This window comes from Aulonocara stuartgranti, assembly GCF_965226115.1.
Source record: "Aulonocara stuartgranti genome assembly, chromosome: 22".
Classification (NCBI taxonomy): Eukaryota; Metazoa; Chordata; class Actinopteri; order Cichliformes; family Cichlidae; genus Aulonocara; species Aulonocara stuartgranti.
In genome coordinates this window covers 12429222-12453705 of record NC_138957.1, presented here as the reverse complement: position 1 = coordinate 12453705, position 24484 = coordinate 12429222, and the positions used below count along the sequence as shown (strand labels likewise).

Below are 24484 nucleotides of genomic sequence, written 5' to 3'. Positions count from 1 at the left end.
GGCCTGAGGAACACAATAGAGAATCCAGGACACTCACCGGACCTCCAAATTCCAGTACCACCTTCAGGTCCAGCTGCCTACATCCTAGTACATCCCCGAGGCCCCACATCCATGCCTAGATGGATCTAAAGTTGTTTTGGCAGTACAAGGTAAACTGGTGCAATATTGGGCAAGTTTTAATGTTGTTGTGTTTTTTTAAATTATATTATTTTTATGTTTATGCTATAAACTGTAAGTCTTTGACAAAAGTAATTGCCGGATGTGGCAATGTAATGGTGTCTTGTCTCATTGCTGAAGTGTAAACCTTCCCAGGAAAGAGCTCCTAAAGTTAGCCTAAATTCCAATGTAGTTTCACTAAGGATTTCCAAACTGTAAGTAAATGCTTTTTACCATAACGTGTACCCTTACACAACAATGTAGTTTGGTACTGAAAAGGTCTTTTGGTTTTGGAAGTAGAACCATTTGCTTTCTAGCTGTAGGCTACATGCTAACAATTAAGAAAGAGTAAACGAAGGGATGAGGTTTAAGCAACGATCAAAGACATGCTCGATTACGCTGCGCATAATGGCTGCTAAAGTAAATACACAATCACTGAGTCATTCTTCTCTCACAGGGAAAGTGTTCCACTCCACAGTAAGTATATTTACCTTTAGCCTCGAACCAAACATTAGGATATAGCCTTATAGCAGACCTTATAAAGGAAGTTAGAGCCATTGCAGAGTAGATAACTTGTCTTTCACTTTTTACACACTAATTGCAACACAGTATTGCTTCCTCTCCCCTCGCTCTGCTCTCTTTAGCCTCCCACCAGCATAAATTGATTTCACCTTTCATTTATTGACCTTAAATATGACCAGAGGGTGAGCAATTGGACTTTTCGTTGGTGTTAGTGGAGGCTCATTGTTCTCATCAACAGACAACAGACCACGGTGTTATTGTAAACCCAAGGTGAGCGTAACTAAAGTAATCTGATTACATCATCTTTCGCTACCACAGAAGAAAACGAGTTTGACAAGCCAAGTCATGTCGAAGTTAGAAGCTGGAGAGGATTCACTGTGGCTCGTCTCTGTGTCTTCCCGGATTTAACAGCACAAATTTCAAAGAGTTTCAGCAGAACACCCATAACAAGGATGATAACAGAGTTTAATAAGACTTCGCAGCAGTTTTCAGAAGTGCAATCAAGCATTGAGAATAAAGCAATATCGATGACCTATCAGATCCCGGCTCCCTAGTCACAAAGAATTAAATCTCACTGGCTCCTGAATCTAGTTTTTTACTGATTTAGTGGATGAATTCAGGACGTGTTACATTAGCCCTTTTGATAACTTGTTAGTCGAGATTTTTTACCCTCTAATGGGCCTTAAAGTTCTTATAATTTCTCCTGTTCGTTTCAAAATGTTGTGAGATAATTCCTGAAGAACACCTGAATTACTCTAAAACAAGTTGAACGCGTTGATTTCATTTAACTAACAAAATTTCTTATCTTGTTAGCAAGTCTTTAGCAAGTCCTTTGAGGACACGTTTTTTTTAGTCTTGTTGGTTTACATGGACGACCATGAGCAATATATGGAGCGAGACTAAGTTTATTGAATATGAACGTTATCGGAAAAATAAGCAATAGTTTGCTGATGCTTTGGAGTTGATTTTGATTTCAAAACCCAAACTGTATCTTTTTTCCTGTTCTGGAAATGACTTTGCAGAATATGACTGAGAACTACCAATACGAATGAAATCAACTAATTTGTAGGCGTATTCATTCGAAACCTTAAGAGAGAGTGGTAAGGAGTTTTTGTTATATGTGGGCACACATGTTAGTGTTTCCACTAGTTTTCATTGTTAATACAAAGCTATTGTGTCTTGATAGTCTGTAGGTGCTACATGGACCTTTGCAGGCCCAACGGCTGCTTGTGTTGATGTTTGTGCTGTTGGTGGTCTACTAGCTTAGCCACAGAGAATCTAGAAATCATGATAGACAAAAAACTTCTTTGCAGTAGAGTGTTGAAAACATTTATAACTGCCCACAGCAGCCACTGTTTGTATTTCTCGTCTGTGCTTTTTTAAATCTTTGATGGGCTTTGGGGTTGGTTTGTTTTTTTCACTTGTTTCTCTTTGTGGTGATGTTTGCTGTGGCTCTCTTTCCTGTTCGTGCGCACTTTTGGACGAATTCAACCTAAGCATAATCTATGCTGACTTTTTTGTAGGACGGTGTCAAAGTGCAGCCTCTGTATTGTTTAAATTCACATAATCCCTGTCTTAGGCGTGAATCCAGACCAAGACCCTGAATCTGACTTTACTCTACAAACATAAAAGTGTTGTCTATCTTTACAAATTACTCTCAGCAAGAAAGGAAACTATGCATATGTTCCAGTTTGTCAAGCTACTTAAGAGTCCTAAGACTTTAAGACTGAATTAATAATGGTGGTATTTACATTTTGTCTTTTATCTCACAAGAGTTTTCTGACTAATACTGGATTTAGTAAACGCTCTTCTTTCATACTGCCCTCCAGCATCCTACGCCTACACCTCTCGTCCCACACCCTCTGTTCCTCCACCCAATGCCCCTTTAACAGGATCATCTCTGCTCGCAGGAAGTAATCCATAATTCCTGACAATACTGGATTAAATACTACAAGATTAGCGGCTAGAGACAGCTCAAATCTCAAATTCCTCAATTATTTCAGCTCTGTCTATGACACCAATCTGACCTCTGAACTCAAATGATAACAAAAGAAGACCTCAAACGCAAGCATGAGAGCTCAAGTGACAGATGTTGAAGTGACAGATGTTGCTGTTGGACAGATGGGCAGGGAAGTCAAATAGATTAGAAGTGGTGAGATAAAGTGTGGGCTGTCACACATTTTGAGAAAGCTTGTGTGGCCACATGGGCAAACATATGGATGATGGTGTACTTTAGTAAAAGGATTGACTGAGAATGGTTGTACTTTCACGTGTTTGTTTGACATCGTAGAAGGCTATGCTTTAAAACAAAAAGCCAAAATATACTTTTAAAACACTGTTTTGCTTTCCAAAGGCACTGGTGGGGCAAGTGTTTAATTCTGGGCTTCAATTTGGGCTTCGACAAGAACCATTTCAAAGCATCATGAGAGGATGAGCAGAAAATTCACAGTGACTTGATTTGGATAGCTCTCTTAATAAACTTACATGTAGTACAATATGTATATCATGTACTTCCTTTCATACTGCATGAAGTTCAACAGAGTCCTGTAGTCAAACTGAATATGTCAACTGGTCCACTTATTGGAAGTGACAGTTTCAGAGTTTGACTGTCACTGAAATGCTAGCTGCTGCATTTTGCAGCCACAACTAATACTACACTGAAGACAACACTAATATGCACAAACTCCAACAATGCCACAAACATACAGAAGATGTCAGCCAGAAGATAGACGCAGCCAGATGTCAATGGCATTTATAAGCCCCAACATTAGCATTTTGACTGCCACCATGTTAGCTTTTCCAAAGCAGAAGTATATTTTGACAAACACGGTGACTAAACTAGGGATTTTAGTGCGAAATTTGGGTATGAATGTGTACTTCATTGCAGACCTTATCATTTGGTGGATAATTTCATTAAAAAGGCTCCAACACACATAGACAGCAGCAAGGTCCAGTTAAGCAATTTAAATATATGCTATAGTAGCCTATGTCATAAACCTGTCAATCAGAGTGGTGAGCCTCCAGTTTCAGCCAGTACAGTTGTTATGAAGTAAAAAACTATCAACACTGCATAAAGCCTTTTTAATACTGCTCCCTTAGACGATTTATTATGAGAGCTTCTTGGTCTCTGGGAAGCTTGCTAGCTAACTAGCTAGTACTAGCATTGAGTTTACAGCTACAAATAAAACAAATGTTTGTGTGAAGACACCTTACAAAATAAGAGAGTGCATGTTTGAGATGTAATCACTAACTTCCCTGACTTTCACTTGTTTTAGGCTAGGCTACTACTAGCTAACTAGCCACTATTCTGTGCAAAAATGTTTTGACGAAACACTCTTTCAGGCAGAAACTCTGTTCACACTTTACAAAAGTGAGACGATCAGAAAACAAGACTACAATTACTCGTACTTTCCCCTTTTTCCTTCCTCCTAACCTTAAATAACCTAATCTTCTACCCCCACTCCCTTAACATGTGCTAACCAACAGACTGGAGCTGTTAAGGTTGCATGACTCCACAGTGAAATACATGACAGGAAATAATGTATGGCTGTGAACCTGAGGTTATTGCAGTGATAAGGTGAACACCAATAACTGCACATATTGTGGAGGAGAAAGGACAAAAATAGATAAGGTGATGTCTATTACGAGAACCTCCTCCGCCGTGACACCCAAGCCCCTATTCCTGTCTTCTGCCTTGTCGAGGCTAATAATCCTGACACATGGAAAACAGCCTGATGATGCCTCACCTCGCATGGACAGACGAAACAGGACAGTGTGAGACACACACACACACACACACACACACAGTGCTAATCCTCCGCAAGACAGCAGGAGAGAGTGATCGTGCAGCGCTGGAAGCCACCACCGCACACTGTCAACACCATTTTGCAGCGAGCATTTTGACTGGATGAGAGAGAAGGAAGTGTCAGAAAGTGGCAAGCTGATGAAGACTGATGGGAGGAGTGACTTACTGAGAGCAAGGAATTAATAAATTAAGCAATAATGAAGAAGAGAGAAGAAGACAAAGAGAAAAAGATATGGGAGAGAATGGGGGAGAGATATGGGGGAAAGTGGGGGGGGGGGGGGAGACAAAAGAGTGACAGAGAAGGAGCGAGAGGAGAGCAGGGGGAAATGCAAACGGGCATGTTTCTATGGGCGCTCAGGAAAGATTTGGGGTGAGGGATTCTTGCATCATCGTGGCGAGCCAATGAAAAGGCTCCGTTAAAATGTTCAAAGGGAGTGTCCTAGCAACAGCGGAGTAAATACCATAGCAGCCACCATTCCACCTCAGACTGAAAAATCCTGCATGCACGCAAACACACACACACACACACACAATTTGATTAACACATTGGTATGCTTTATATATAGATATAAATAAACTGATTCGCATTGAGCAGTTTTTGTCTAATGTTAAAGACATGTTTTAGTTAAATATATTTGTTTATACAGTTTTACCTCAGTCACTACATGTGCTACAGTGATAAATATAATAATTGTTAATAAATACATCACATATTGTACATGTCATACTTTCAAATATGTATGCATGCACCTGTACAGTATAATAAAGTCCTACATATAGATATATTATAGAACACTGGCCACGCACACATACGCATTCATGTGTGTCATTTGTATGATTGGTATACATACATTGGTATGCAAACCAATTTATGCATGCAAACTTAAATTACAGTGAGTCATTCATTATCATAATCATAACCACATTCCTAGCGGCTGCAGCAGGCATGGATTCAGCCTCATACTTGGAATTACACACCTTTCATCTCAGTCCACTCTTACACACATGCTTTCTCTTTCTACCTTGCTTCAAATGCATCTGTCCATCCACACATCACCCCTCCCTCCCACACACACACACACACACAAAAAGAAGACCTGCAGAGTCACATGGTAGCTTCACTCTTTCTGCTCCAAATGCACACCTTTCTCATTCACCAGTTGTTTTCCTACATTTGAAAAGTCCAAACATCCTTAGCCCTCATTCATTCATCTTTCCATTCAGTTTTTTTCCCCTCCATCCATCCTTTCCTTCCCTCCTCCCTGTTATCCACTCCAGTCGCATGCACCCACCCCTTCTGATCAGCGTTGCAATTCTGAGGCTATTGTTTTTAGCAGGTCTGTTTGCAGAAATGACCGGCCTGAGCTTGAACCTCAAACACCTCATCTCGCTGCATAAAGCCAGGCGCCTTTTGTACGCGTCGACAATTAGATGATATAACGCGTGTGCGGTGAATGGATCTCAATGTGCGAGAGGCCATGCCTGGCATGCAATTTATCCACATTGTTCCCACAGTTTCAGTGTAATATACAATGCATGTGCTGCAATGGTTCTAGGTCACATATGTCCTATGACCGAGCCACCAACCTTCACAGGAAATTTGCACACATGAGCTCTCCTGATGGTTTCCAACATGCAGAGCAGATCCCTGATGGTGTGTGTGTGTGTGTAGAGATGTGTAGAGATGTGTATATGACTGTGGCAGTGACTGTGGCGCTCTGGCTAAGCACTGCAGTGAAAGAGGACAAGTCCCAGTCCCGCCTTACTCCACAGGGGGGTTCTGACCCAGGCTAGTCTTTCCCATCCGGTCCATCTACCCTGCTAAAACTAACCACCCAAGTCACCCACCAGCCTCACTCCAAAACCTGACCCACATGCCTCCTCCATCCTCCTTCTCCAGCCTCTCTTTAAGGTGAAGGGTGGGACTATCCGATCCCCTTCCTGTGCTGAGTGGACAGAACGTTGGTGAGAGGTGAAACGAAGGGAGAGGGGAAAAAAAAAAAGAGCTCAGCTTACCGGCTCGGCGTGCAGGAGGGAGGATGATGCCTCTGACTATGCTCTTCCTGCCTCCTCTGCTGGACCGAGGTGAAACGGAGATGGATGCAGAGAACAAAAGGGAAGGATGGGAGGGAAAAAAGAAGCAAAAACAGCCGCTGTCGGCTTGCGGGAAAATGAAGCGAGGAGAAAGAGTGCAGAGGATGCCAGAAGAGGAAGAAGAAGACAAAGTCCCCGCGCTGCTTTTCTCTCCCTCTCTCTCTCTCTCTCTTGTTTTCTGTGTGGATCCTTTATCCTCGTGAGCCAGAGGGTTGTGGATTCACCTAAACACTGAGCACACGCACTGCCTCACGCCACACAGCCCTCCCTCTTCCTCTCTCTCTCTCTCTCTCTCTCTCCACTATAGACAGCAGCTGCTGGTCTATGAGAAATAGAACGCTATGTCCCCCTCCCTCTGTCCTTCTCCTCCTACCTCTGTCGCTCACAAAGACCCCCACCACACTCACACTCAGCATATCCTCACAACACCCCCTCCCCCTTTGACTAACATCTCCCACTAGCCTGCTGGCAACAAGAGGAGGGGGCACTGCTGTGTGAGTGTGTGTGAGACACAGAGAGTGCAGAGTTGCATTGTGTTTGACATTGTTCTAGTGGCAGAGTGACTTATTCTGTCCGCACGGTGAGAAAATGCACCGCGATGAGCAGGGATGTGCATCGGGGGTATTTTTTGCAAACTGTGTGGGTGACTGCTGAGCATCACTCGCTGCCACGTTGCAGAAAGGGAAGGAAATTCGCATTATTTGTGGTTATGGGTAGCGGGAGCACGAGGGTGTATTTATTTACAGCTAGGCCAAAGTGTACATAAGTGTGAACAAAATGAGCTCCTATTTATGAAACTTTGAGCATCATGGGCACCTCTTTCGCTAGAACGCCTACGAAGTATGTGGTTGACTGTGTGCGTCGTCACTTTCCTCTGTGCTCTCGTCCTTCAGCAAGAATTTGGCCTGGTGAAAACTCCCAGTAGGGAACCTTACTTCGGGGTCACAGCCTGTAGGTTAAATGAGCCGTGGCTAAATTTTCACTCAGTGTGCTTGTCCTTGTGGGTGTGTGTGTGAGAGTGGAGAGAATGCCTATTATCTGGTGGTCTTGTACCCAGATCAGTGCTTGTGGCATCCCCCTTTTTTTTGTTTGTTTTATTCTGTTTTTTCTGTACAAAAATTTAAAGGCGTGATGCTGCGATGCAGAGTGAGGCTACAATGACCTGCTGCCCTCTTACAGTCAGGTTATGTGAGGAAATCTGACTTGACCAGTGGCCATTATTGATGTTCTGACCATGGCTGCAGTTAAAAGCCTCATGGGTCATATAAGGACACTTGTTCTCTGAGAATGAGAAGCTTACACTCGCATACAGAGACTTAAAAGTGCTTCATAATGAGTTTATTCACCCCTTTTGAAAGCCCACCCATCCATCCATCCATCCATCCATTTTCTTCTGCTTATCCAATTCAGGGTCACAGGGGAACTGAAGTCTATGCCAGCGAGTGGTGAAGTACACCCTGGACTGGTCATGAACATTTGGCAGCCCTTTTGAAAATCATGAAACAATTTTAAGTCCTAGTATGTACAGATGAGGACATAATTATTAGCCTCCCCATGGATTTTCCAAGACCTGTTAAACAGAACAAGTAATTTTTAACACACCTGTTCCAAACATCCTGGGGTTTTTTCACACAGAAGGAAAATAATGTCACAAATAAACTGAAACTACCGGGGTCAGAATTATTAGCTGCCCTGATGCTAACAGTCAGTTGTGCATCCTTTTAGCTGGATAACGTCCTGAAGTTGTTTGTTGTAGTTTTTAACAAGTCTCAAAATCCCAGCCCATTCGTCTTTGGTGAATATCTCAAGCTCCTCCAGATAAGATGGTCTTCTGGAATTGACCTTAGTCTTCAGTTCATCCTGCAGATTTTTAATGATTCAAGTCATGGACTTTGTGCAGGCCCATCAATAATTTTCTCTTTGGTGTTGGAAAAGCGATGTATATTATGGTTCATCATGTTGGAAGACAAAGTAATGACCCTGAACCAGTTTTGCTGCGGATTGCTTGATGTTTCCTTTGGAAATCTTCACATATCCTTCTTTCCACAAGATTCCCTTTTCAGAAACTCTGAAGCGTCCCCACAACATAATACTCCCACCACCGTGTTTCACTGTGGGGATGGTATTCTTTGGGTTGCCCGGCTTCTTTCTCCAAACATAAGCAGCACTCTGTGGCTCTGAAGTCATCTGATCAAACGACGGACTTCAAGTGTATTCCAGTATTGCATAATCATTCCCCAGGTTGTCTTTAGCATACTTCAGTCTGACTTGAAGGTGTCTCTTCTGTAAAAGTGGGGCTTTCCTTGTTCTGCAACCTCACAGTCCATTCTTGTGTAGAGTTCCAGTGATTCGCTTCTTTGAGACAACTGACTTGGTTAGGTTGTTTTTATACTGTCTTGGCAGTTGTTCTGAGGTTTTTAGGCACATCTCCAACTAGTTTTCTTTTCTGGGTCTATTAAACCTTCCAGTTCCTTTCTCTGCCAGGCGTGTTCTCCACAGCGTGGCTCTGTTTGATTTCTTGATGATATTTTCACTCCAGTTCTTGACACTTGGAAATACTTAGATAACTTTCTTATATCCATATCCTGCTTTGTAAGCATCAATTATTCTTTTTCTCAAGTCTAAACTGATTTATTTTGTTTCTGACATGATGCTTTCTCAAGTGACAGCTCAAACCCGTGCTGAAGTTTTGTACTGTGTGTAAATTGGAAGATAACCCTTGCTTTTAACTTTTAAAAGTTTTGAGCATCACAAAATTAAAGCACATCACTACACAGCAGTGGTTTGTGCTATGGCTCAATAAAAAGATCCATTTTTCAGGGGGCTAATAATATTGACGCTGTTAACTTGTTTTTGTGATGTGTAACTTATGTAGACCACTTGAACCTTGATGACAGTTTTACAATGTGTTGTTGTGTCGGTATTAAAAATAGACCTTACCTTACTGGTATTGTAGGTGACCAATGTGACAGAATTGGCAACCTTAAAAAAATGGGACTGCACGCATTGTATCTGTTACAGGTGCCCCAAGCATTGAAGAGGTTAAAGCAAACGTTGAAGCGAAACCCTAGAAATGTGAGCCAAACTTTGACTTGGCCAATCAGATGGAAGATGTCAAAATAGCATTTGACATTTGAGGTAACTATAAAAAAAAAACTTGCCTCACTCATTTCTGGTGGAGGTCTACGCAGCACAGCTATCTGTGTGATCATTTCTTTCATCTTAAGTAGCATGCTAGCATTGTAGTAGCTAATAATACCATCTTCTAGCATAGCAAAGAGAGCAGCAAATAACAGCGCTGTCTTTCTGCACATTTTCAAACCTTTAATGTTTTGTACATTATTGATAGGAAAGGATCTTTGTGAGTCAGTCCAGTAAAGATACACCAAAGCTGTACTCCTCACACCTCTGCATGCCTAAATGTAAACCAGAGTTGAACCTCTAACAAGTACACAGGGGGTCTTCCTGTTGTGTGGTTCTGCCTGAGAAGGTCTTCTTCTTTCTTCTACTTTCACATTTGCAAATATTCTCCATCATTACTTAAACACACTCAAGAGCTGGCAGCTTGCACACCTTCTCTTTCACAATACATTCACACATTTATAACATCATATATAGTATTGCATAGTCATACCAGATATGAAGGTTAGCAGGCCCCAAAAAATGTTGCCACCAAGCATTAGACATCTACAGAGGTTGTTTTCTGGGCTCCGTCTGCTCGGTCAGTCATGACGTATAAAAGTCGTCAGTTTATGTCTGAAATTGGTTGAAAGGTTAAAATATCTATATATCTATATCTATGTGTGTGTGTGTGTGTGTGTGTGTGTGTGTGTGTGTGTGTGTGTGTGTGTGTGCATATTAGCGCTGTCAGCGTTAATCTCGTTACAATGATGTTAACACCATAATCACATTAACGCTGGCTTGAGCTCAACCTAATTTCAAAAATAAAATAATTTCTGGTAAATTTTCTCTTTATTGTAGAGCTAAAATACATCTTAACAGTATACACGAGGCACTTTCAGCCCCTTCATTATTTCCCACGAGACAGCCACATTAAATAGATCTGCTGTTTGATACTGGTTTTACAATTCCCAGCTGCCTTTCCTGGTGCAGCTGTTCCATTGATCTGGGCTTGGGACCAGTAACAGAAGTACACTAGCCAGACTTTCTAGTATATTTTTTAAACAGGGCTTGAGCAGCAGTTTTTAGCAATTAGCTTCATCTTTCTATCTGACCAATTTTAGAAAAATGTTTTTGGTTTTTTTTTTTTGGGGGGGGGGGGGGGGGTTGGGGGGGTGAGGAAATAGGTCATTTAACACTGACCTATTTCATTCAAGCAAAAAAAGGAGTCATAACTCAATGGATGAGAACAATGAACAGTGTCAGAAAGTTGTGTCTGTAAGAAACAAGAAGGGAAAAAAAGCAAAGACCTGACAAAGGATCTGAGAGATGTATCTGGTCCTTCAGTTTGTCATCTGCTCACCAAGGCCTCACCAGAAAGGTCTCAGTGGAAGAGTGGCTGTCATTTTTGTCTTGTATACTGTATTTCCATGTATGTTTGCACCCATTTCTCCTTTTTGTTCCCAAGCAAAATATAAAGCAATGAGGTGTGTTGCAGGATTTTTGGACAATACTGTAAAAAAGACATTTATATCATCTATATATGTCTCAGTATGTGTTGCAAGATCATTTATTTGCATAAACTTTAGACAGTTTAGATGTATTGGCCCCTTAAATGATCTGAAAAGACGTGAAACATCTTTTACATCATCGTGAAACTTATTTAGTTGACTTTTCAACATGTTTTTGCTCATCGGTTTATATGAAAATCTAAAGCGTATTGACTATGAGCATTAAAGTCTCCAGGCAGACACCCAAAGAAAGTCATGGCAGAAGTGCATATATCAGGATACACCTGTGCCACGTGTTGTCCACCACAGAGTAAAAAGCTCATCATGGACGTAGGGCTGCAGTGCTTCCTGTTAGCTGAAGAACCATCTCCATCACCATTTTTTTCATCAGTAGTGAGCAAGTTCTTCAGCTTGACAGCACAATGCTGGTAGGAGAGTTTGTCTCCTGTGAGGCTTAAGAAAAAAGAATCAACGTCAGAGAGTCTTCATGAGTCACTCGAGCTCATTGAGTGGGAGGTTATTATAAACCTGGTGTGAGACTTATTATGATGATGCACCTTGGTCAGTTATGATTTATTTAGTAACAGTGTCTGGTTCCCCTCCTTACTCAGGTAAATGAAATTTACTCCAATGTTAATGAGCTGTGCAGTAAATTCAATCCAGCATCGCAATAAAAGACCCAAATGCAAAAACCTAAGTATCCTCGGGAATTACACTCGAAAATGAAGCTTCAAAAATAGCATCTGTTGATGGCGGTGTGTAGCAGTGTCAGCGTGATGACACTGGTTTTTCTGAATTTTCTTCTTCCCTTATTACAACCAGCACCACCGCTTTTAATTTCTCATCTCAGAAAAGACTCTGATCATTCATTAACAGGATCTGGAAGGCTTTCAAACAGTGAAACACTCCAGTTTCACAGTTGTAACAAGCCCGACCACCACCACCCTCTGGCCTAATGACTCAAATATGCACAGGAGCAGATGTTCTCTTTGAAACCAGAGAGGATTGGAGAGTCAGTTTTGCCTGTTGTCTGTTAATAAACATTGTCTTTGATGGGAGGCTTCCTACTGATCCCTCACAACCAGCTGAACTCACCGGCTAAAAGATCAATTCAAATCTCAGCACACTGTGAAAAAGGGCTCACTCAGATCAGTGTCTTTCTGTGTGTGTGTGTGTGTGTGTGTGTGTGTGTGTGTGTGTGTGTGTGTGTGTGTGTGTGTGTGTGTGTGTGTGTGTGTGTGTGTGAACAGCAGAGAGTGTAGACCCCGGCTGAGACACATGATCATCACCTGATCTGCGTGCGTTGCTCCAAGAGGCAGCGGCTCTGCAGTGAAGGAGACCAAAATGAATAAATAACTCGTATCCAAGGATACCGAGGGAGGATGATGAGTAAGTCAATTTGCATAAGCTTCTGGGGAAAGTTTGCTTCCAAAGATACCTACTGTATACAGTCTCTTAGTTTGCTAAGCTGCCCAGAGGTATTTGAAGCTCTGCATCTGGTAATCACCATGTTTAACTCCTTTCAGTTCATCCGTGGAATCGAAAGCCTTCGCAGTCTGTTTTCCTACATTGATTGGAAGGCAAAAAAGGGCCTTTCCCATATGGAAAAGAAATAGAAAAAACTTATAAAAGACTTGCATCAAATGTGGCCTACTTCATATAGTGAATCATTTAAGACTTATATGATTTACTCATCAAAGTGGCCACTTTCATATATTGTTTTTGTAAGTATCCAAAACATACAAGTTTCATTTATATAATTTTTCTCGGGATCTTATATCTGTTTTCACTCTTGTTTGGTTTTCAAACAAGTTTCACACAAGACAGATACAAACTTTATAATATTTATATACATCTTTTCCATATGGGAAGACCAGTCCACGATGCACAGAGAGAGATACGGAGGTGAAATATTTATACCGTAGCATAACTGCCAACCGACACAAGGTGGAACAGCTTGGATTATTTAAACAGTGTCTGATTTTTTTTTTTTTTAGGTCAGTCGACCTGTCTTGCTTGCCACTGCATGAATGACACAGACTGCCTGTGGTGTCTGAGTTAAGTGTAAAGGCTTGCTTCATGAATTATAAGGAGATGTAAAGTGCACAACTCACATTAGGTGTAAAATGTGGGGTGATGCTTGTGGTGAGGAAATATGAGCTGAGGAGACTTTAATACAGAAATGTCACAACATGCACACATTTCACCAGAAAGGTTGAGTTGTTTAGATTCTTTTTAAGCACCTTGAGGCAACTGTTGTTGTGACTTGGCACTATATAAATAAAATTGAATTGAATTGAAATGAAGGAGCCTATGAGGAGGGATCTAGCTCTAATTTGTCCTACATCTGGAACACCTCACCGTGGAGACACCCAGGAGGTATCCTAGTCAGATGCCTGAACTACCTGAACTGGCTCCTTTTGATGTGGAGGAGCAGCAGCTCCACTCTCAGCCTCTCTCAGAGGTCTGAACTCCTAATCTTATCTCAAAGGGAGAAACCAGCCATCCTACGGAAAAAGCTAATTTCTCCAAGTTGTATTGTTGACTCGTTGTTTTGGTTACTACATAGAGCTCGTGACCTCAGGTGAAGGTAGGGATGTAGATCAAGAGCTTAATTTTTATTCTCAGCTCTGAGACCAATCCAACATCCACATCACTGCAACTGTGACCCCAATCCATCTGTCCATTTCCAGCTCCTGTCTCCCTTCAGTCGTGAATGATACCACGAGATACTCAAACACCCCCACTTGAGCATTAACTCATACCTGACTCTGAGTGGGGACTCCACTTCACTAAGAACCATGATTTGGCCCCAGATTTGGAGGTCCTGATTCTCAGCTTCAAACCACCCCAGAGGCAGCTGGAGGCCACCACCTGATGAAGCCAACAGCACCATATCATCTGCAAAAAGCAGAGATGAGATTCTGAGACCACCAAAGTGGAAGCCTTTCGTCACCTGGCTACACCTAGAAATCTGGTCCATAGACCCTATGAACAGAATAGATGTATAAGGGCAGCCCTGGCAGAGTCCAATATCCACCAGGAAAAAAGTCCGACTTTTTGTGCGGACAAAGCCCCTGGAATGGTTTTACAGGAACCAGACACCCCATACTCCCAATTCAAACCCCAGAGGACAATCCAAGGGACATAGCTGATTGCCTTGTCCAACTCAAAAAAGGGTACGGAGGAAGCCAGAGAACCCAGAGAGAACCAATGCAAACATGGGGAGAACATGCAAACTCCACACAGAAAAGCCCCGGCCAGATGGTGGAGTCAAAGTCCAGACCTTCTTGCGGTCACGGAAGGCTAATCACTGCACCACCGTGCTGCCCTACACTATTATTTTATTTAGGTTAATTTTAAATAAAAAACAAACAAACAAACAAACAAACAAACAAACTAGAAAAGTAGTTAAGAGGACAGACAGACTGATGGACTGATGAATTCTGCACAACCCTTTGGTGGTAAAAGCAGTGGTTGATGCTTCCAAAGAGTAGCCTCTTTGCTACATGTGCAATGAGAAGTGATAGCTGTGCAGTGTTGGGAAATGTACTGTTTTTACCTTTTACCAAGGTGGGAGAGGCTGTTATGCTTGTAGCCAGACCTGAGATGGCTGAGATGACCATATTATTCATATCCCTCCTCATCCCTATGGTAGAGAGGCAACACCAGGAAAAACGTTTTTTGAGAGCAGGGCTCCGTACTGTAAATTAGCTTTTGTACATGTAGCGTTTCATGTCCACTTTAAGTAGAAAAAAAAATGAGTTGTTAACCCCAAAGAAGTCCCTCAGCAAGATCAATGACACAGCAATAGCAACACTAATTTAAGCCACCGTAAACTTCTGGTCATATGAGAATAGGACAGGTTTACCAACAAAGACTGTAAGTCTACTGAATTAAGGAAGGGTTTACTTTATTTCTAATCACTTGCAAGAGGAAGAAGAAACATCAGTGCTTAAATGGTAAATGGTCTGCATTTGTATAGCGCTTTTCTAGTCCATAGGACCACAAGGCGCTTTACACTACATTCAGTCATTCACCCATTCACACACTGGCAATGGCAAGCTACATTGTAGCCACAGCTGCCCTGGGGCACACTGACAGAGGCGAGGCTGCCGGACACTGGCGCCACCGGGCCCTCTGACCACCACCAGTAGGCAAACACGGGGTTAGTATCTTGCCCAAGGATATTTGGCATGGCCAGGAAGCAGCCTGGGATCGAACCACCGACCTTCTGATTAGTGGCTGACCTGCTCTGCCACCTGAGCTACAGCCACCCCCCCCAAAAAAACCCCAACTAAAATTAAATACAGCAGTAACAGGAAAGTTGTTTAACATGCTGTTCATTTACATTTTACATATGACAGCCTGTAATATATTGCCTTCATTTGGGGTGAGATTGAATAATTAGGTTATGTAATCATACTCAATTGTGTTGTGTGATCAGGTTCACCCAGTCAAAGGGCGCCTTATTCCTCTCATCAAAATCTGAGTCCTGGACCAGTCACGTTGCACCATACTGACATGCACCACACTGAAGCCCACACTCTCCCTCCATGACTCTCACCAGCTGAATTTTAGACTTCTGTATCGATGAGTATGTGGGCAGCTGGTGAGCTGGCATCATGCAGATACTGCTTAGAGCAGAAAATGGAAGCTTTGTGAACGTATATAATCAGCGTGGACCAACTTTTGGCTTTTAAAATGAGAGGTAAACGATGTTGTGAAGCTCTTTGCCTCTTAAAGCCTCGACCTGATGTGCAAGCCTCCCGACTCCCACATTCGTTCACCTGCCTTTCCTCACCATCATCTCTCTACAGCCTCTATCCTCTTCTTTCTCATCCTTCCTCCTCCTCTCTTGTGCCTATTTCTGTCATCTCACTTGGGGGGTGGGTGGGGGTGAAGGGGTGGTCATTGACAGAAGTTTGGTAGCTTCACCCCCCCGTCCCCAGCTATCCATCCATTCTCCTCCATCCTCCTCCCATCTCACCCTGCCGTTACAGTTGCCGTGGTCCTCCTGCCCCTGCAACACCCCCGCTAAGCTCATGCGGTTAGTACAGTCTGCCTGTGCTCTCTCCTTATAAGGGCAAAATACATTGACAAAGGCAGAGAGAAGGGGATGTACCAGCACAGGCTGGCAGATAGGGGGACAGCGGCTCAAACGGAGGAAAAGAGAGAAAAAAAGAGGCAGAGAGAGAGAGAGATGATGTAAAGGCAGAGAAGCAGAGATTAGGAAACAGTGAACAAGGAGAAGGAGTGATGAAAATGGCCAGAGAACGAGGGTGACGGGCGATTGTTTGATAAGAACAGGGCTTAACCCGAAGCTTTCAGAGCTTTTGAAAGCAAACAGCAGCATTTTTAAAAGGAGGGTATAGCTGTCAATCAATTTTCAGGCTTGTGCAGGTTTTTCTGCCTTTGTCCCACTGCGCAACAGGAAAAAACATCACAGTTTAGACTCACTGAAGATGGCTAATAGCTAATAATTCCTGAGAATTAAATATTTCTATATTAGCCTGCCTTTAGAGTTCTAAAAGCAGCTTCTGAAAAACCGCCAATGCAAACATTTACCCAAAGACTCCTTTAATACCTCTACGCATCAATGTGTTTCTAATGTACTAAAACAGTGGAACATTTACAGCATGCTAATATTTGCTTCACATGTGTGAATTATTACAGGAGGCGGCCCTACACATTACTGTCCACTCTTTATTCATCTTATTGTACCCTGTTACTGCAGTTTTGTGTATTGTAGTGACAATTTTGTACCTTGATATCCAAAATCAGATGCTTAAAAAAAAGGTACAAAGTAGTATTAAGCGGTGTCTGTGAATCTGTTTTATATATTTTTACTCATTTATTCCTTTAGAAATGGACTGGCAAGTGTACAGAGCTTTTCTAGTCTGATTTTCAAAGGAAATTTTTTTTTTTTTAAAGGTACATGTTTCCCAGCAAGAGTGGAATGTATATAATTGTATTTTTTCCATTAGATTTAAAGATGATGATGTAATCATCATGAGCTGGCCAGTGCTGTTGTCTGAGTATTAAGTTAGCCAAATTCTTGGTTAATCCTAACTGTCACTAGTGATGTAAATTGGATTTGCAAATTTGTAAAGCTAATAACTAACATGCATGTCTGTGGAGAACTGAGAGAGAACCCACACAGGCACAGGAAGAATTGAATCGCAGGACCTTTTGCTGTGAGGCGACGGTGAAAACCACTGTTCCACCAAGCCACCCTACCAGGAGATACCCAAATACAAAAAGAAATTTTAAACTAGAAATTGTTTTTTGGTCCTAGAATTTAAGTGTTTATACTTGAAAGAGTACACATAATTGCCTTCCAGTTCTGTATTTATCCCTAGGTGTAGCATGTACCTGTAGGGACACTTAATCCTATTTCTGAGTGCGTGACAAAACAGTCATATTGTGTGAATACGAGTCTTTAATTCCAAACTTTCATATTTTACCATAGCTCATGAAATATGTGTACCCTACAAGATAACATCCTTTCAGTGGAAGTAATTTATTATCCCCACAGGGCTACAACAGAAACTTTTATGAGCTTGTAATCAGACCCACTGTTTAGGAACTTTAACAAGTCATCAGCATTTAATAATCAACATCCCTTTCCGCCCACGTTCTTACTATGTCTGATCACTTTATTCATTTCTTGTAAATGAGGAAAAGTTATACTTGTGTGTCTAAGTAGCTGATAAAAACACTTGGACGTCAGCTATGAGTGCATGTGTATGTGTCCTCGTATATGTAACCCACTCAGATCTTACTTATCTCACCATTAGAATAAAAATCACTGGAATTTGAAGATAGTAAGAAAGAATTTACAGACTGTGTGGTGAAGTATGATAGTATGATGTTACTACCACAGGCTACAATTCGTCCACTATTTCGTTCTGTGCTAATTATCTGCTTGGCCCAGTCATGTTAACAGCTTGATTGCATGTTATATTCAGATCACATGTAACACCATGTTGTACTTTGTTCAAACTCTTTCTACCTTCGAATATAAGGCTGGTAAATACTCCAGGGTGTACCGCACATTTTACCCTTCGAGCCTAAATTGGATAAGCAGAAGATGGATGGATTTTCTGAAGCCTGAAAGGATGCATGACTGTAGCTCCCTCTAGGACTCTAGGACCCTCTAGGACAGCATGCATCAGAAGAAATCATCTGATGTCCAAACGTGTACTGTTAGAAAGAGTGAAATCATGAGTTTCACGTGTTTGCTGGTAGGTAGCATAACAGCAGCCATGACTGCAGTCACTCCCGACATGCTCATAAAAGTATGGGGACATATGCTGTGTGTCCAAAGCGAGAACACTGAGCACTTATGAACAGTGTAATTTTGTATGTAAAACATTATATTCAGACGTGTATTTTAGTTTCGTTTATTTCCTCCACAATTATGTAATCCTTTTTATGGGACAGTGAAAAATAAATTTCTTTTCACATAATCCACCCTGAGATGTTCACAAAAATAAATAAAAATTAGAAAGCTACATTAACCCCTACAACATCACTAATTCCTGACACCTCTCAAAGCTCCTCCCTTGCTGCCACAAACATTTTACAGGCTGAGCAGTGACACCTGAGCACAGCTTAATGTGTAAAATCACTGGATTGCTTCTTGCTTGTCAAATCCTGCTGCACACATTACCCACGAGCCACTTCTTAAAATGGGGGGAAATTGAGTTTTTCCACTCTTGTACTTGTGCAAGTGCGTTGGGGCGTTTGTGCACGAGTACCAGCACGTGCATTGGTTTTGTTGGTTCAGCTGGGGCATTTCACAACATCACACTTCCCATGTAGCAGGAGGCCTGGTCTTCCTGTGAGAACTGTGCAGGTGCTAATTGGCTCTGAAGCTTCTGAATGGAAGTGGCTGCCATGAATGGAGTGAGTGCATTAAGCCCGGGGTGATGGGGGGTTCAGCATGTGTACAGTACATCAGGTGTGTTAGCATTGCGACAGACTGCATAAACACACCTCCTCTCCCGTACACACTGGTATCTGTTTCACTTGAGTTAAGTAAACCGTCCCGCATGGAGGGATGGCACCCCCTTGGGAATGATGCAGAAAAAGAGATGCAAATCCATTTAGTCACAGGTCCCTAAGTGGAGGAAAAGGCAGACAAGAGGAGGGGGAAGGAATTAAACCAACACAACAGTCAGCTGCTAAGTGTGTCAGCGTTTATGAACTGAGGCGGGCGAGGAGCTGGCTGATGGCGTAAGGTTTGTGTTTCTTTAGGGTTATAATCAGTATGACTGATCGCCGCTTGCTAATCTATTGCAACCTGTGGGCAATGGTTCATTCACTCTGAGTAATTCCCCAATGGGGCCAAAACTCAAACCCACCCTAAAGCCCACACAAATAAGTCGATCTTAGAAGAGGAGAAAATATCAGATGAATAAACAGTATCTTGATTCAGAGTTTGGAGATAAGCCAGTGCTCATCATCTCTTCTCTCAGAAAATCTAACAGTCTTATCTCTCCATCGGGTCTCTGAATTGATATTTCCCTTGAAGAAATTAGAGAACTAAAGCTATCGAGGAGGAGATGAGACTTGATAACTCTCCCTGCTGTGTCAGTTATGTAAAAAGAGCCCGTGATATAACCCAAGAGGAGAGGTGGAGATCGGGGAGAGAGTGAACTGAAGGACAAGCAAGAACGAGGTCGCGGGTTTGCAGTGATGGAGGCTTGATGACGGGATGATTATGTACAGATATATAAACACAGACTGCGAGTGGCAGCAGCAGCACAGTCACAAAATATTTGTAATTAAGAACATAGTTCATAGGAGAGCTGACAAACAAAAAGCAAGAAATTTTTTTTAAATATGGACCAAAAAGAAGTGAAGTTCCACAAATACTATTTATTTATTTAATATGTTTCATATGTACATTATATACATATATATATATATATATATATATATATATATATATATATATATATATATATATATATATATATATATATATATATATATTAGGGGTGCAACAATACTCGTATTGGTATTGAACCGTTCGATACAGTGCTTTCGGTTCGGTACGCATATGTATCGAACAATACAAAATTTTTAATTTATTTTATCAACTTTTCTTCTGACGATACTGTCTGTGTTGAGCGCTCAGTGGATCTGCGTTCGACTACTCCGCCTAGGCTGCACTGTCAAGCGCAGATCCACTGAGCGATAGAAGTTAAGCTCGTTGCAACATGGCAAATTGAACCTCCCCCACCCTCATTCAGATCTGGCTTTTGGAACTATTTTGGTTTTCATGTGACGTATGACCCTGAAGGTAAGCGAGTCATGGACTAAAGTAAAACAGTATGTTGGATGTGCCACGCAATGCTCAATTACATTGGCGGGAACTAGTGTGTTAGCGCAGTTAGCTTGTTAACGTGTTGACGCCGCCCAGCCCCACGCACGGGGCGATCCGCGGTAACTCGTTAACAGAGATTTGCGGCGTCATGGCGTTAATGTCATTTTAACGAGATTAACGCTGACAGCACTAGTGGGAACACAACGAATATGACTGCACATTTACGCCAACATCATCCTAGTGCAAAGACAAGTGGAAGCAGACAAAAACAACAAGCATGCATGCTACAAACTTTACCCGAGTCATTTAGACAGCCGTTAGCACATGATTCTCCTTATGGGGACCTGATATGTTTAATATGCTGCTGAGAATATAGCCCAGAAGAAGCGTATAGTATAGCTTTTATTTTGGAAAGAGCCATTTCTCTGCAATAAACTCTCTTTTCCAAAGATGAGTGATTTCTTGAGCAGATAGATTTATTTAATTGTTTAAAATTTTGTTGTTTCAGCAACATTAAATTTAAAAACTGTACTTTTGAGTTAAAATATATATTTATAATTTTAATAAATGACAAATTAAAAAGGCATGAACATTTTTTTGTATCGAAAAAATATCAAACCGTGACACCAAAGTATCGAACCGAACCGTGAATTTTGTGTATCGTTGCACCCCTAAAATATATATATATATATGTATATATATATATTAGTTTTAAATAACTTTATTTGACATACCATGGATGAATATCTTCCATGTGTCTTAATAACCATAAACAAAAAGTGTATGGCTAATTAACTTTCCATACATGTATTGATTTGGTCTGCAACGACATTTGGGTTGGTGGCATATGTCAAAACACATACATGAATAACAGGAACCAGTATACTGGGTCTACAATGTCCACTTTAAGATTCAATGGTTTTAATGTTACAGCTATAGGATTAAATTCACATCTTTTCAAATGCAATCTGGATTTATTGTATTTCCTTCTTGTTTGACCTGATTAAATCATTCCAGTTAAAGCTAATAAAAAAAATTAAGGGGTTCACAACCTTGTGGAAAGTAGAAAATCAAATAATACTTCTACCATTTTCTACCTTTTACTGGTTTATAAGTGTGTGCATTTTATAACACTCTATTTAAGCTAAGCTAAGCTCTATGATAACATATTTTAGCTTTTCTTATTTGTTTTTGTTTGTTGTGGGTGGGGGTGGGGGTGGGGGACAAAACAAAAACTAATTTTTGTAATTTGCCAATCTCATCTGTTTAAAATTCTTCTGAACTGTTTGCCGCTAGCCTGTCTCATTAGCTAGCTTGGCTCTTTACCTAGCAGCATAGTAGAGGTGTTGATTTTGATTTTAGATTACATTAGATAGATTAGATAAAACTTTATTAATCCCTATGCTGGGTTCCTCTGGGAAATTCAGTGATTTTAAGGTTATGTACAATTTTTTGAGTTATTGTATGGTGAAAACAAAACTGCCATAACTGTAAGTGTGCACAGCAAACATAGCTAACGTGACATAATACAACAGATAATTCAAAAGTAAAACAAAATTCACTTTAAATTTATAGAGAAAGAATCTAATTTAGGCTTGTAAAATCTAATGAGTCTGAATCTGGTTGAAAAGGCCATGTTGACTCATTCTGTGGACCAAATTGTTAAAAGATCTTTGTTTAGCTTTAGGGGTCAGCAGTGCTTTACCCAGGATGACAGTTGATGCTAACTTTGAGAGCAGTGGCTCAGATCGTCATGTGGCACACATTTGGGTTAGGCTGTGACCAAACTGTCACCGGGTAAGAGAAATGGGTAAATACAATATTTGTGTATGAGTGTGCATCTGAATCAGTGCCAACAGGGGAAGCTGCAGGGCTAGGGGGATGGGGTGTCCCAGAAATTGGCAATTGCCCCCCTCCTCTCCATCCACATGGTTAGTGTCAGACGAGAAAGGGAGCAGAGAAAGGGATGGAGAGATGCCAGCGTGTCTTCCCCCTTGGCACCCAGATGATCCTCGTGGTCTGCATGCTGCACCCTTCTTTGTGCAGATCCACTTTAAACACTATCAGCTGAAAACAGATCCTGGATTAATGCAGCTTTAGTGCGTGCACGTTCCCTGTATAGTGCATAAGAGCAACGACTCCACTACATGCTCTTCACTGTGTGCGTCTAGACTGGAGTTTCCCTCCACTTTCCCCGGAGGCTGAGCTGATTAACAGTTACAGGGAACAACACAACGCATGATAATGTGAATTATAATGGACCGATGGAGTTGGCCTTTGGCCCCGTGCTCCATATGAGGACAGTGGCACAGTAATGGTGTGCGTGCCCTGCAGGGACAGGCCAGACAAAGACAAAGCCATGCCAGGCTAATCTAAGTGGAAAGAACATGCAAGGCCTTAAGGGTGTGTGTATAGATTCCCAACATGGTCTATAAACACAGACTAGTATGAGGATATTAGTTTATTTTGAACTGCAAATATTCTCAGGCCTGCCACTGTACACAAATTAAGGCAGTGAGGTTACTTCTTGGCTTTAGCTTTCATAATGTTAAGCTTAAAAAATCAACAGCAGCTTTAAAAACACTGCATTTTTCTGTTTCCTGAGAAACAGATATTTCACATGTTATGTCAGTGTGGTCAGAGTGTTTGGTTTTGGCAGCAGCCAAAGCAGTTATTGGCCCTTTTCGGTCCTCACTCATCTCCTTTCAGTGGCCAGCTGTCTACTCTCTGTGCCCAACACACTGGGCAGAAATATACAGTGCAGTGAACTGGAAGCGAACACACACCCTGATTGTGAGATTAAAGGTGAAGAGGTCAGGCTGTTTTCTCTGGATTGTTCTTTGTGTCTCCGGTCCAAACACGCTCACGTAAAACGAAACAGACGGAGAGAGACGGAGTTTGTCTCCTTTCACCTCGTCTGTCACTCGGCAAATTGGACTCCCGTTTGGTGTGCGGTGTCCAACCGGAAGGAGCTGTAAAACATGGAGCTGACAGCTGAAGGATACTAATGAGATTCTCTTATTCTCAAACTCCTCACCGCTCTCTTTCCCCCCTTTTCTTTAAATGCTGCATAGAGATTAAAACCAAAGACTGTGGAAGATTCAAACCCTGGTTTCATTTTCTTACCCTTGATGTTTCGGGAGTTTGCAACTATGAAGACCTATAAGTGTTGTTGTTTTTCTAACAGAAGTATTATCCATCTAAGCTTTAATTGTGTTAAAATGTATATACTTTGGTTTCAAATGTAAATGCAGAGATATAACAGTAACCAGGACTCCTCTGAGGGTTATTTTTCCATCCCAGACACTTCACACTCTGTCCAGAACTTATGTGAATTTCTCCCGTCTGGCAGGCGCTAAAGAGCTCCGAAACAGGCTGACACAAGAAATGCTTCTTCCCACAGGACATCACACTCATAAACAGTTCAGTGTGTGAACATGTCCCAGGGTTATTATAGTTTCGTCTCTTTGTTTTTTTTATTACATCAAACCAACTTTTCTACAGATGTGAAGCAAAATGGAAAAAATGTGATCAAACTGACAGAAACTACAGCGATTTCCTGTATATTGTAATCTTTCTAGCTCGTGTAAGCAATAGTGTTTATTTTTTATTTATGTATTTTTACATGTGGCTTGATAATTTGATTTATCCTGTTTAGTGTTTGTAAAATGTGCATAATTTAGTTTTTATCCTTGTGACGTGTACACACGGAGCACTTGTTTGCCGTGCTGCTGTCTGGTAATATTTTAGTTAAGTAGTTAAATTTTAATCATTTAAACTGTGAAAGTGAGCAAAAAGTCTTATCTTTTATTTAAGTTTGTATGCCTGGATGTTGGCCCCATTCGTTTGAGTTATGATTATTTCAAATGATCTATTTCAGTAATAAGAGGAATACTTAGTGAAATTCTGTATTGTGCTAAAAAATTAATCTCTTATTTG

The 24484-nt window shown here is 41.4% G+C and overlaps 1 protein-coding gene across 2 annotated transcripts in view; it reads right to left on the bottom strand.

Moving 5' to 3' along the window:
* fam49al (family with sequence similarity 49 member A, like) overlaps positions 1-6851 on the bottom strand; it is a 40775-nt gene extending 33924 nt beyond the window's left edge. Inside the window, exon 1 of one of the 2 annotated variants that reach the window (XM_082520749.1) lies at positions 6500-6851. The gene's annotated coding sequence lies outside the window, so the exon portion shown is untranslated. The remainder of the gene's footprint in view (positions 1-6499) is intronic. The other variant, XM_082520747.1, reaches the window with a different exon arrangement.
* Between the last annotated feature and the right edge of the window lie 17633 nt (positions 6852-24484).